The following is a 12,078-nucleotide window of genomic DNA, read 5'->3' on the forward strand; positions in this document are numbered from 1 at the left end:
GCCCTTCACTCAGCCCAACTTCCAAAGTGACCACTGCAGTTGAGGGGACGGCCAAGTAGGGTCAGCAACATTGCAGGCAGAACTGTAAATTTCTTGTTAGAGATGCCCCCTGCCTTGACCTGGCCAGCTCTCCTCCCAGCCCAGCCAAGCAATGGAAGTCAACAGAGTGCCTTCCCCTAGGAGGTTCACACCTCCCTTAGGATATACCCCATGTGAAGAGATAGATAGGTCTGGGCCTGTTAACTTACAAGGTCTAAAGCCCAACAGATTATTATCAAGCCCCTTCTATCAGGTTCTACTCTACCACCAATGGCTCTACTCCCAACCTGTGTGTACTGATGGTCCTCTTCCCCACTTAATGCTGTATAATTGTTCAGACCTGGTTAAGGCCACTCTTAGGATCATTGGTTACTATCCTCATCCTGTCTTTTATGACCTTGTCTAAATATGATCAGAGTCGGGGAACTTGGAAGGCTTCCATAGCCTTGGCAACTCATGACGACAGCCTAGGGTGGTTACTGGCGCCATAAACTAGAGTGTCAATTTGTTGGGTCAACAACAGGAGCCACTGTGCACTTGCTCCTGATGTGGGATCTCTGTCCTTAATGTACTGTACATTGTGATTTAATGCTATAACTAGTACTCAAACAGTATGTTTCACTTTGTGTTTCTATGTGGGTGCAAACTGTTGAAGTATATATACTAAATTGATCTTCTGTATATAAATAGAATTGAAAATGAATCTTGATGTGAATGTAAAGGGAGAGGGAGCGGGAGAGGGGAGGGTTGCGGGTGGGAGGGGAATTATGGGAAGGGGAAGCCATTGTAATCCATAAGCTGTATACTGGAAATTTATATTCATTAAATAAAAGTTAAAAAAAAAAAGAAATGCAGTAACAATGAAGATGGGGCAGAACTCTTTCATCTTAATTTAAACTTTAAGACTTTGAAAAAAAGTCCATTTCAGGTAAATTTAACACCTTCTTAATAAACAAATATACTGAGTTAGAAGCAATATACTGAGTTAGAAGCAAATATACTGAGTTAGAAGAAGTGGAACATGGTATGATGTGACAAACATCACTGAAGACTGAGTTATTACAAATCAAAGGAGAGGATATTGGGGAATAGTAATCTTTGATGTCGGTCAGCGCTAATCCAGGAAAGGAAAGGTACAGCACTTTAGCATACAATACAGTATCTGAAAGTTAGATTTTCTCAAGAGCTTCCTAGAAGTGTATTGTTTAATTGTAAACCATGAAATCTGAAAGAAGGTACTTTACTTTTAAAGCATAATTTACTTTGAACATATAGAAGACTTAAAGTTCCAAATTCATGACATTGAAATGAAAAGTTAATTTTGTTCACCATTACATTTATATAAAGATCAGTGTTATTCAAATTCATACTTCCTATATTTTGCAATATATATATATATATATATATATATATATATATATGTCTCACACATTGTAGCTTTTGTTGAAGGGTCTTTACAAAAACGTTCATAGAGAATAAAACTGCAAACAGTGTGCTTTCATATTATAATTTTTCTGTGATGTAAACATTAAAATATGATGGCAATTTTACTACTCACATGTGCATGCTGAATACCTAATGTCAAAATTTGGAGGATTTGGCACTGTGGCATAGTGGGCTAAGCCTCCACCTCTGGTGCAAGAATCCCATATGGGGGCCATTTAAAGTCCCGGTTACTCCTCTTCTGATTCAGCTGTCTACTATGGCCTGGGAAAGCAGTAGAAGATGGCACAAGTGCTTGGGCTTCTGCACCTAAGAGGGAGACCCCGGGGGAAGCTCCTGGCTCCTGACTTTGAATCAGCTCAGCTTTAGCCATTGAAACCATCTGAGGGATGAACCAGCAGATAGAAAACCTTTCTTTCTGTCTCTAACTCTACCTCTGAAATAAATAAATAAAATCTTTCAAAAAAAATTGGAACATATAACTCACATTGAATCAATGGATTATAGATTTTTTTAAAAAAATCAGCCATCATTAAGCTATTTATAATCAATTGATCCTTTTTTATTTTTATTTTAATGTGTTTACTGGAGATGCAGAGAGAGAGAGAGAGTTTACATCTGCTGTGTTCCTCCCCTAATATTCACAATGGCAAGGTCTGAACTTGTTGCTCTGAAACTGGAAACCAAGAATGTGAACTCCTTTGCCCATTTGGGTGATTCACTTGAGCCACCACTGCTGCCTCTCAGGATCTTCATTAGCAGGAAGATGGAGTCAGGAATTGCTGCTAGGAATCCAGTCCAGGTACTGTAATGTGGGATATAATGGTTTTACCAAGTAGTTTAAATATTCACTCCAGTAACTCTGTGATTGATGGCTATAAAGTAGGTGTTAAGAATACTTTAAAGGAAATTGCCCATTATTAATTTTTAGAATTTACTACTTTGTGCTGCATTCATAAAATTCTCAAAAAAAGCTATTTTATACATAATATCTATTCACATGCAATATTATTTTTAGTTTTTTTTTAAGGAAGTCACTTTATTAGCAAGTTTATTGGGTAGATGGAACTATGTTAACTCCACCAGTCTATTACCTACCTAGCACCAGGATCCTGATTGCTTCTCTAACTCAGATCCAGTGAGAACACCTGGCACATAGTAGGGGCATCCATTTATGAAACATAAGTTCATTTGTTTTCCTTTGTACCTTCTGCAATAAATAAGAACACAATTATTTAAATCATTTAGCTGTGTGAGTTCATAGAATGCAACCTTGCATTCTCTTGTGTGCCTGTGTTGCTGGGAGACCTAGGTTACTGTCTACAATTTGTTTTTGTTGTAAATAAAGCTTCAGAAACCAAATCCAACATTTCTTGGCAAGGAAGCTCTTTTTTATTGTGCACCTCTATCCCTTGAGACTTGGTGAGTCTTCTCTCCTTGGACAGCCTAGGTGTTTGCAATTCTGTCTACCCACTGTGGCACTGTGAGATATATTTCCCCAAATTTCAACAAAAAAGTTGGATTTACATTTTCTCACATTATTTTTCACACTTCTAACTCTCAAGAAAATAAGGACCATTTAGTGATAGCTATAGCAGTGCTATAGGCTACTTCTCTCATTAACTCTTTACAATAATTAATGCTAATTAATTTAGCTTTATGCCATTTATTTTAGGTTTGCATTGCAGTGTTCTTTTGGATTCATCTGGGTCTTTGACAGCAATATTCAGTATGGCATATTACTTAGGATTCCAGATTCATCATTACCCACAATAGCTCCTAGGATGTTATCCTTAGCTGTTTTTCAGAATTTTATGCTTTTATTATGAAAGTAATAATCAGTTTCTCACTATTACCAGTGTGGGGCATGAGCGCGGCCAGGCCAGGCCAGGCCCTGGGGCTCCGCATGCGCAGCTGCTCCAGGGTGCCCCCGCCCGAGCTGTGCGGAACGAAGCCACGCGGAGCCAAGTAAGATGGCGCCCAGAGGAAGTAAGATGGGCAGAATCCAAAGTTGTTTACCACTAAAACTAATTGGCTGCGCAACAACAAGGGAGGTAACAAAACTAGTAACAAGTGTATAGACATAGGGCTAGTCCTATAGAAATCCCCCTGTAAGGTGATTTTTTAAGTGATTGGTTGGTCCTTAGCCCTGCCCCAATGACTCTGCAGTTTTGTGTTATAAAAGGTACTATTATGCAGAAGGTGACTGAGTCCTTGCTAGACTTGGCTCCCCGCTGCGTCTGATTGTCTCCGGGACCAGGAGGCTGGGGAACGGGCAAGCGGCGTGCACTTACCTTTCCTCGGACCCAGTCCATCCTTGTACGGGTGGACTAAGACCCAACATCTGGCGCCCAACGTGGGGCATGAACAGTTACTTTTCGGCCGAGGCTAAGCGGTCTCTCAGGGTAAGTGAAAACCTTAGTATGGTTTATGCAGTTTCGTCCCAAAAGGACCTGGCCTTAAAGGCCTTACGCTATATGTTAAAAAGTGTCTGGGTAGCTATCATAACCTTGGCCCTTTGGATTCAGACAGCCAATCTCTTTTCTTGGAACACTTGGTCATGGGTGGAAAAACTCACCCTTAAGAGGGAGAGACACTTTGATACTGCCCTTAAAGTATCCTTCCACCCAGATGCTATAACCCTAGCTTCGGAGGGCGAGAGGGAGAAAGAGGAAGTGCAGGACTTGGGAGAGCCTAAAGCCTCAGAGGAAGATGGCGGGGAGAGAAAATGGGCTAAGTTTGATCAGGAATGCAGAGAGCCTGTGGAGGCAAGAACTGTTGAGGTAAAAACAAAAGTAAAAATCGTCCCGCCTAGCCCATCCACCCTAGAAGGGCCGGGACCACCCCCATACCTCCCCGGGGCAGAGGTGGCCTCCCCCTATGTAGAGCCAGGGAGGGAGCTTTGTGATCGGGGCACTTATGATTGCCCAGGAGGGGAGAGGAGAAATGAGGCGACCTTTGCAGAAGCTTATCCGGTGGACATAAAGCAGCATAGGGAATTGAACTCTGGGCCAGGGAACCTGCTGCCTCAGGCCTACCCTGTTAATTTAGCTCCAGGCAGCAACAGAGCTCTGGAGTGGTATCCCTGGGAAGCGAAGGACTTAAAGGAGCTTCGCAAGGCAGTGGCGGAAGATGGGCCAAATTCCCCCTGGGCCCAAACTCTGCTACAACACATAGCTTATCAACCATGCGTCCCCAAGGACTGGTTGGACGTGGCCAAGGCAGTCCTCACAAGTTCACAGTTCATAAAGTGGTGCGCCTTCTTTAAGGAGGAGTGCCGGGTGAGTGCCGAAGCTAACCGAGCAGCCCGGCCAGCTATCCCTATTACATATGCTATGCTGGCTGGGACAGGGGAAGGGTTCTCTACAGGGATCCAGCAAACTGCGCTACCTGCTCCATACCGTGAACAAGTGAGGCAGGCAGGACTTAATGCTTGGTACAAGCTGGATGAGGGGCCCACGGAATCTCCCATCGTGGGGGTGCGACAAAAGCCAGGAAAGTCCCTGCCAAATTTTGTAGTTAGGGTCGAACACAGTCTCCGTTGTAAGTTGCTGGCTGGGGACCTTCGGGATCAGTTTGTTAAAATGCTGGTTTGGGAAGGAATGAATGCTAATCATCTGAAGGCCTGCACTGGCCTGAGGGAGGCTCATAAATCCCCAGAGGCAGTTAAAACTAAGGTGGAGCCTTCAGGTGTGGCGGCAACCCCTAAAAGCCCAACACTGCCTCAACGCACTGCGCCTCCAATTCCGCCCATGTGGCCACCCCTTTATGGTTATTCACCTCCCTTAAATCGCCCGCCGCCATCTTGTAAACAGCGTGCCTACCCAACCCCACAGCCAGTCCTGCTAGGCCCCGACGTGCACAGTCTTCCCCGTAAATGGGGGACCATGGCTTTTCTCTGCACTCTCTTCCAGTCAGTGTAGCCTGTTGCACCCGTGCAGGCCACAGCCAGATACTCTAGGGAGACTAGTCCCAAGGGCTGCTTTTTTCCTCTCCATTTACAATTCAATGCTGTCCTCACTAGGAGGGAAAGAAAAAATGCCTTTGGCTATCACTGGCCTTACCTAAAGGAACAAAAACCTTCATCCATTAACCCTTTCCAACCTAATGAGTCTTTATTTGCAGTTAATAAAACTTTTTCTCTAGCACTACGGAAGTCTCTCATTCCCTGCCGCTTTGTTTCAGGTGTGTTTCCCTGTCCTAAGCAATGGGCTCCCATGCTGATGACCAGCTCTTTTCTGTGCTGCTGTAGTTAACTTATCTGAGAGTTTGCACGTGTCTTAAAGGTTTCGTGTTTCATTGGATTTGTCTGTCTTTAATGTTTGAGTGATTACCTAACTCTGATCAGATCCACCCCACAGCTTTGGTTAAAATATTCAGGTTATACGTACTAGTTTTTGGCTAAGCGGTTGACTCTCTAACAGTTTAAATTCTCAAATGGAGTATACCAACTTTGGGACTTCCAGTAGGATCCCTGGAACTCTCAAAGGATGGGGCTCTAAATTTGTTAAAGTAACAACTGTTTGAGTCAATTCAAATTATGCAAAGTATATTAACATGTTGTGAATAATGTCAGACCTGTGCTGTATTCATGTTTTTGCTTTCCAGCTAGAGTGGTCTTATAAAAATGAGAGTAAATTCTGTGTATACAAGCCCTTATATTGTTAACTAAAGTAAGCCAATACAGATTGGTTCAGAGAATTAAGTTAATGCCAAAGCCCTTCGGTTTGCTTGGTAGCTCACTTGCTCGGTTTTATGCTTTAAATTTGTTTCTCTTAACGATGAAGATCTTTTCAAAGTTGTAAACATGTGCTAGTGTCCATGTTTGCTGTCCAGGAGGAGTTATTCTTATGTTACTTAAAAGCATGGAAATGTAATTTTGACTTTTAATTCAAATAATGGTGTGGTATTCATTAATAACTCAGTGTCTTAAGCCATCTAGGCATCAATGCTAAGCAAAATGTGGGAAAATGTATTGTGTACTTTTCACATCTTAAATTCGATAAGAGAGACTTTTTGAGTTTGTTAGCATGTATTCTCATAGGTTGTCCATACATGACAATTCAAGACTATGTAAAAGTAACTACAGGTATAAAGTTTCAGAAGGTGTGAGCAAGTCATGAAAGGTTTTAAAAGGTTTACAACTTTAAAATTGTTTACAGAGTTTTCTTTAGTTACGTGCTAATGCCAAAATTACATTGACCTAAAGTTGAAGTAAAAAATGTGTACTAATGTTGGCAAATATCTGGAAATGGTCTCAATCGTAAATCTTGGAATCTGTTTTTGCAAAAACTGTAATGTCTATTTTAACAGTGTCTGCTTCATGGGTTACTCTGCCATTTCTAAAGTTAGGTCCTTTTTAGCTCTGTTAAATAGTTCTGAGTTATGTGCGGATTTTGTGTGCTAACTCTTATGTTCAAGGTGTTTATTTCTGGTTTCCAAGGTAATCTAGTGTATACTCTACTGTCTCTGTTAAGTTCAGATTAATAAAAAACATTGTTAAATATCGTTATAATTAGATCTGCTCTAAAAGTGTTAAGATCACCCTGTCTAATGAAGGGTTATCATTTCAGGATGTTAAAAATTCTATTCTAACCAGATACTCTAAGTTCTCTTGGCACCTTTAACAAACTTTCTAAAAATCAAAGTTCTAAATTCTCTAAACTTTTGGTATCTCCAAAAGGGCCCCTGGAGATATCAAAAGATATATCTCTCATCTTACAGAGATAATAACCAATTGGGATGTTTAAAAGTGCTGCCAAGATGTAAAATAATTCAACACTCTACTAAAATTCCTCACAACCCACAGAAACAGGCTATGGTGAAAAAAAATCATCAATGCCTCAAAAACAAACAAACAAACAAAAAAAAAAACAAAAAGGGGGAGTGGCTACCCCCCATCTACAGTTACATAAGGCCTTGTTTACCATCAATATTTTAAATTTTTCGAAAGGGTCAAGGGAGTCAAGGTTCCAAAAACATTGGGGACATTTAACCCCTAAACCTCAGATGCTCGTTAGATGGAGAGACCCTCTCACCCGACTCTGGAGAGGGCCTGACCCGCTGATTCAGTTGGGAAGAGGATTTGAGTGTGTGTTCCCCATAGGGGAGTTGACTCCAATTTGAATACCGGCCAAAAATATCAGGCCTATGCCTGATACAAGTAACAACCCACCCAGGGAGCAGTTTGCCCCTGAGGAAGATCCCCTTGTCTTTCCTCTTTCAGAAATGGATGGAGATCGAAATCCAAAGGCAGGTGATGATGCACTGTGATCCTGACAAGAAGTGCCCGGCCCAGTGACGGGGGATTCGATGACCCAAACGAGATCATCAAAACACTTCAGGAGGACCTGAAAAAGATGAAGAGAACTCCAAGAAAGCCTCTTTTGGACGAGCCTTAATGGACTCTTTCCCTACCTCTTCTCTCTTCTTGGACTGCTTCTTGCCCTGCTTTTAATCCTTGCTATTGGCCCATGCATAATAAATAGGCTTATACAGTTTATGCAACAGCGCATAGAGGCAACAAGGGTAAGACAGGTTGAGGTTCATTACCAGAGGCTGCTAGCCATAGAGGGCTACGATCCCCTGAACTGGGGAAGCGCCCCCAGTGCTCTCCACATTGCCAATGACGGGTAAGATTCCGGATGGACTGGAACAACCTAAGACAGGCGGTGGAGAAAGCTCACCACGCCCCCATAATTACAAGTCACGCGACACCCCAAGACGGGTAAAGCACCCAGCGTCCTGCACCAACCTAAGACAGGGCTCATGGCCAAGCTGCCTGGGTTACCAATGACGGGTAAGGGCAAGGACGGCTGGGGGCAACCTAAGACAGGGACCGCGTGCTAAAACAAAAAGGGGGAATCTGTGGGGCATGAGCGCGGCCAGGCTCCGCATGCGCAGCTGCTCCAGGGTGCCCCCGCCCGAGCTGTGCGGAACGAAGCCACGCGGAGCCAAGTAAGATGGCGCCCAGAGGAAGTAAGATGGGCAGAATCCAAAGTTGTTTACCACTAAAACTAATTGGCTGCGCAACAACAAGGGAGGTAACAAAACTAGTAACAAGTGTATAGACATAGGGCTAGTCCTATAGAAATCCCCCTGTAAGGTGATTTTTTAAGTGATTGGTTGGTCCTTAGCCCTGCCCCAATGACTCTGCAGTTTTGTGTTATAAAAGGTACTATTATGCAGAAGGTGACTGAGTCCTTGCTTGACTTGGCTCCCCGCTGCGTCTGATTGTCTCCGGGACCAGGAGGCTGGGGAACGGGCGAGCGGCGCGCACTTACCTTTCCTCGGACCCAGTCCATCCTTGTACGGGTGGACTAAGACCCAACATACCAGTAATGATTAGAGAATTGTTTTATTTGACCTAAATTATTTAGGGCTTCGTTTTTCTCTCTCATGATACAAAAAAAACAAAAAACAAAAAAACAAACAGAGATTGAAAAAAGGTTACTATTCTGTGGAAATTCCTTAGCTAATACTTAAAATATTTTTGAGTCTTTTAAAAATCGCATCACAATAGGAGATTCTCTGATTAAATACGTCTTTCTCTAATCCCTACACCAGGAATTGGCAAGCATAATCTGAAAGGAGCAATATAGCAAATAATTTAGGATTCTAGGCCCAATGATTTCAGCTACAATAGCTCAGCTTCTGGAACATGAAAGTAGCCACAAATCATACATTAACAAACGAACTTGTTTTTTTTTATTTCTGGAGATTTATCACGCCTGTCACTATCATTCCAAAATCATGGCATAGGCAGATCCCATTTCTTGAGACTGCTCTATTCAGCCTGAGATGGCTGCCTTCTTTCTGTGTCTTCAGTGTGTTTCCCATGGGTGACTGCATCTGTGGTGATGTCTCTTTCTGTGTCCAAATCTCTTCTTCCTAAGAACACAAGAGTAGAACTGTATTCATGCCCACTCAGACTCAGGTCTTTATTTTACCTCAGTCACCTTTGAAGGCTGTGTCTTCAAATACTGGCACAGTCTGAGGAACTGGTGAGTAGAACGTCAATGTGAATTTTGAAGAAACAGGATGCTGTGCAGAAAACCAATGAAAAATATTTGAACATAATATTTCTTTAGTAAATTATTTTAAGAATACATAAATAACTCAAAATAAACACACTTAAAAGTGTGCAAAAGTTACAATGAACTTGTATATGCATTTATAGAGCAATGGATTTCTTAATAGCTTTATTGAGATATAATTCACATAGCACAGAGTTAATTAATGTAAAGTGTACTATTCAATGGTTTAATACCAGCAGAAATATGTTTAATCATCTTCATAGTCAATTTTATATCTTTTCTGTCACTACGAAATGAAAACATATGCCCTTCGTGTGGATGTTCTAACATTTCAGTCATCCTTGATGTGTGCATTGTTTAAAAACAAATGAACAAATCATAAATTGAGACTCCTACCTTACATCTAAGTGATATAATAAGAGTTAGCATTTAAAATATAATCAAATAGGGGCTATTGATGTGGCATAGGGAGTAAAGCCGCTGCCTGCGGTGCCGACATCCCTAATGGGCGCCGGTTTGAGATCCAGCTGCTCCACTTCCGATCCAGCTCTCTGCTATGGCCTGGGAAAGCAGTAGAAGATGGCCCAAGTCCTTGGGCCCCTGCAACCGCATGGGAGACCAGGAAGAAACTCCTGGCTCCTGGCTTCAGATCCGTGCAGTTCTGACTGTTGCAGCTAATTGGGGAGTGAACCAGTGGATGAAAGACCTCTCTCTCTCTCTCTCTGCCTCTCCTTCTCTCTTTGTGTAACTCTGACTTTCAAGTAAAATAAATAATTATTAAAAAAATAATAAAATAGAATCAAATATAAGATCAAAGGTATTTAAAATTGTTTATAAAAAATGTCTAAAGAAATCACAAAAGAAAGCTCCACAAAACACAGATGCACCTACTTCATTGTAAGGCATTTCTGCCACAATCACTGAGTATTAAAATAATAAAATTTTAAAACAATTTTCCTCTTCAGTTTTGTATAACATTGTCTATTAGTTCTAGCGTCCTAAGATATGCAAGTATCCACAAATTCTTGATTTAGGCCAAGTAAACAATTTACCTAAAATAAGATTTTTTTTTTTAATTCTTTACCAATGAAATAAACATTCCCCTTTAGAGGACTAGCAGTCTCCTCTATTGTGTTCTGATCTTCTTTCTGGGAAGAAACTCATATTTAGACAAGGTAACCATTATAAAAAATGCAGTTTCACATTTCCTTGATGTCATACATAGAAAATCCTTTTAGTATAATATATACCAAATATCTAATTCATTGTATATCTCTTACCCCTTGTCTCATTTTAAATTGCTGAATTTTTATAACAATGCACAGTTCGGATAAAGTTCAATGATTTACTAACGTTTTCCCCTTTTAAAGCAAAGCATCATTCTTTACTTCCCTAGATTTCTTTCACACCCTTTACAGAATTTATATAGGTGTTTCTACATGCGTTATTCCAACAAATGAAAGTTAAAAGATGATAAAAATCACCTTAATAATATAGTCAATAATTAAGATACATTATATTCCAGGCATATACAGAAGTATACTAGAGGCATATAGTGACCAAACAGAAGATGTTTCTAAAAACATTAATCTTATTTTTGTCTGAATTAAAGAGAAAGTGAACAACAAAGCAAATGTGTAAGCCAAATGATCATAGAATCACAGGCATAATTAAAACCTATGCAATACACTAATTTTTAGAGGTGATTAGGAAATTTTACCTTTTTTTTTAATTGTCCTTCTGAACTCTGAACAACTTTTACTAAAGCTTATTTATTTTGTACATTTTTAAATTTATTTCAAATTCAGAGAAACAGAACTAGAAACAGAGAGAGCTTGCATCTGCTTATATAAAGGATAAAAAGAATCTTTGCCTACTCATGGTGGGAATGTAAATTAGTCCAAACATTGTGGCAAACAGTTTGGAGGCTCCTGGAAACAACTTAAGAACTATCATATGCTCCAGCAATCCCACTACTGAAACACTTTGAAGGAAAATGAAAGCAGTATGTTGAAGAGATATCTGTCCTTGCATGTTCACTGTAGCATTATTCACAATAGTCAAATATTAAATCAAACTAAGGGTACCATAATAGAAAAATGGATGAAGAAAATAGGGCACATAAATAAAATATACTATTATTTAGCCTTGAAAGAAGGAAGTCTTGTCATCTGTGATATCATCACATTGTTTGAACATATTTATAGTAAACAGCCTATGTAAAATTCTTAAAATGATTTCTCTATTTTTAAGCAAATTTGTACATTGAGTTTTTGAAGATTTTATTTATTTATTTATTTGAAAGGCAGAGTTACAGAGAGGAAGAGGCAGTGAGAGAGAAAGAGAGAGATGTCTTCCATCAGCTGGTTCACTCCCCAGATGTCTGCAATGGCTGGAGCTCTGCCTATCTGAAGCCATGTACCCAGAGCTTCTTCCACGTATAAGGGCCTAAGGATTTGGGCCATCTTCCATTGCTTTCCTAGGCCATAGCAGAGAGCTGGAACTGAAGTGGAGCAGCTAGGACTAGAACCAGCATCCATATGGGATTCTGGCACTGCAG

This window comes from Lepus europaeus, chromosome 2, assembly GCF_033115175.1.
Source record: "Lepus europaeus isolate LE1 chromosome 2, mLepTim1.pri, whole genome shotgun sequence".
NCBI lineage: Eukaryota > Metazoa > Chordata > Mammalia > Lagomorpha > Leporidae > Lepus > Lepus europaeus.